Genomic DNA, 3,384 nt, shown 5'->3' on the forward strand with positions numbered 1-3,384 from the left:
TGTTCTTTATCACTGAGGCATGTGCAGAAACCAGCCAGCACCTCACAGTACAGCCCTGCATGTTCTCACTGTTTGTGCTCTCAAGATAATTATGAATTAGGTATTAGGCTTTTTTTTAAGTTCATAGAGCATAATTTATAACAGAAAACCTTGCACAGGAAGTGTTTGTTTTAATCCATCCAGTAAATAATAATTATTTTGATAAAATGAAACATTTTAAAAGATTGTATTTATTTTCGTGTGTGTGTGTGTGTGTGTGTGTGTGTGTGTGTGTGTGAGAGAGAGAGAGAGAGAGAGAGAGAGAGAGAGAGAGAGAGAGAGAGAGAGAGAGAGAGAGAGAGAGAGAATTTCTGTGCCCCACATTCATGAAGGTACCCCTGGATGCTAGAGGGCATCGGATCTCCTAGGACTACAGTTACAGGTAATTGTGAGACACCTAATGTAGATGCTGGGAATGGATCTTAACTGCTAAGCCATCTCTTTAGTTAATAATAAACAATTCTTACATTGTTTCTCCCAACTTTAACTCTGTAGTTTATCATTCTTGAATTTTTTGCTATCCCAAAATTATATTTCATTTTAAAGCTAGCAGTGGTAGAATGTCTAGGGTTTTTGTTTGTTTGTTTGTTTTGTTTTGTTTTTTTCCTTTCCTCAACGAGCTGGGGTTTCCACCCAGGGAGACAAGAGTCTTTAAAAGGAGACAGAGTTGGAGAGAGAATAATAAATGGGTAGTGCTCTGAATTACCAAAATCACATTGTTCTCTAGAGTAAATCAGTCCATGCAGATGCCAGATAACAAAAGCTGTGTATACTTGGAGACCCGTCCAAACTATTTCTGCCCATGAACTTCATAAACAAGTTGTCAACAAACATGCATACACAGCTCTGTCTTCCCTGCAAAGGAAATCTCCTAACTCCTCAGGCTGGTCATCTGACTCCACAGAGAATTTACTTGTGAATAACTTTAATCAGACCAAGCTTCTCTGTTGGCTGAAGGAGCATAGGAATTTTCATTCCTCGGAAGAAGTTGTTCTGCCCTCGGCACAGGATGCTCCGAGCAGCAGCGAGCTTCCCCACCTCAGAGGTCCAGTTTTAATGCTTTGCCTCTGTTCCAAGCTGAGTCACAGGCATAGCTCTGGCATTCTTGTTCTTGCCTGCTCTTTTCTGTCGCAGCATGCTGCACTCCTGCACTCAGCCTCAGCGTTGTCTTTCGGCATTCTCTTTTCTTTCTTTTCTTTTCTTTTCTTTTCTTTTCTTTTCTTTTCTTTTCTTTTCTTTTCTTTCTTTCTTTCTTTTTTTTTTTTTATATTTTAAATGAAACAAAACATGCTCTTTTTTTTTTTTTTATTTTAAAGCCTCAATTCAGCATTAGGCTACCTTGAAGATTTTTCCATAAATAGTCCAGGGAATGGTTTAATCAATTTTTATGCTTTCAGTGAAAGATCTGTTTCCCCGGCAGAGCTTCCTGTCCATTTGTAAGAGGCATTTGTTTTCAGTTCAGCTCTGACACCAATCTCAAGAAACACTCAGTCCTACAGCTGCTTCTCTGATATTATGAATCATGGGCATAAAAAAAAAAATCCATCTTCTAAGAATGTGGCTTGAGGACATCTCTGAAGGTTCCTGGCTAGATGCTTTAGTCCCTGCTGAGGCAGGCTTGGGAGGCAGCAGCGGTTTTTAAGGAGGAAAGCGCGGTGAGAAGTGCTTAGGTCATGCAGGCACATCTCGAGGAAGGGAGTAATGCAGTTCTCACAGAAGCAGGATACATTTTCTAAGAATACATTGTTCTATTAAAAAAAGAGCAAGATAGCTCCTGAATTACCTGTGTTATCATATGATCTTTTCTACACGCGCTCCAGCCATTGTAATACTGGCTCTCATGAGGCCCTCACTGGAGGGCTCCAAGTTATGAACTAAATAAACAGCCTTTTGGAGCTGAGCACGATGATTTACCAGGTAGAAACAATTGTTGCTCAAGCCTCACAACCCGAGTTCAAATCCCAGAACCCATGTAAATGTAGACAGAGGGAGCCAACGCCACACGGCTGTCCTCTGACCTCCACAGGCATGCCATGGCATGTGAGCCCCCACCCCATATCATATGCATGCACACTACTAGCAGTAGCAGTAATAATAATAATAATAATAACAACAACAACAACAATAACAACAACAACAACAACAACAATGGTAATCTCCTTTCTTCTTAAAGAATCCATGAGCTATCTTATTAAATATCTCCCTGGAATTGATTTTGCCCCCATTATGCTTGCTGCTCCTGTGGAACTTTAGGAAATGTTGAATAGAAAAACGTGTAGCAGATAGAGACACTCATAGTAAAGAGTTGGCTTTAAGCAGTGGTGTGCTGAAGTGAAATATTGGCCCTAAGTCAGGAAGAGACAAAAAAAAAATGTACATCCTAATTTCTTTCAACTGTTTTTGAGCAGAAATATTGTGTCTTGACAAATGGATTGAAGGGGTAGGCAGAGAAATCACCAACCCTTGTTCTCAAGTCCCTCCTCATTAACCTTGAATTTCATAAAAATTCCTAATGGCTCTAAAAATTAGCGACATTCCTAAAAATCTCCAACAAACATATGTACTGGGAAGTAGATTGAGAAGCAAAACATTTTCTGCATTATTTACCGTATGAACTGTAAGTTCTTTCACAAAACAGGTAGGAAAAACGTACAGATGTCTCACACAATATTCTCCTAGCTGAGACACAGTAGTTTAGAATCGATGAAGAAGAGAATGGGACAGCTATACGGCAGCTGTCACTTCCAAGCACAAATATGAGACACAGATTTGCACTTTCCGGGCGCATAGTGTTTGTCTTATTATTGGCACACTTTTTCTGCACGTGTCTAAAGGTTTCATCTCACTGAAGAACAACATCTGCTTTAGGACTAGAATTCCCCCGGTATATCACAAGGGACCTTGTGCTTAGTTCAGTTCTGGCACTAAATGGAAGAAACACCTCAGTCAATAGCTGGTTCTCTACCATGTGAATCAGAGACAGAAACAAAGCATGCATACTCATTTGTGTGCTAATCAACAGAAGAAGCCAAAGATAATATACCGTGTCTGTGTGTGTGTGTGTGTGTGTGTGTGTGTGTGTGTGTGTGTGTGTATTTCTTTTCAGGTAAACTGCTACAGGCTGTAACTGAGGCAGTCATGAGTCTTGGGAGTTCCCTGTGCTGTGAGTGTAACCTGTATATCTGTGGGAGACAGTCTCTATATTTATAGAATTTAAATGTTTCCTTAATTCTGGGGAAACTGACAGAGAGTGGGTGAATATTCCTACTGAATCCAGAAGAACCAAGTAAAAAGTGCCTCTCAGGAAAAGTAGTTCACTGACCTCAGCTGCTTTCCAACCTGGAA

This window comes from Mus pahari, chromosome 16 (assembly GCF_900095145.1).
Source record: "Mus pahari chromosome 16, PAHARI_EIJ_v1.1, whole genome shotgun sequence".
Lineage (NCBI taxonomy): Eukaryota > Metazoa > Chordata > Mammalia > Rodentia > Muridae > Mus > Mus pahari.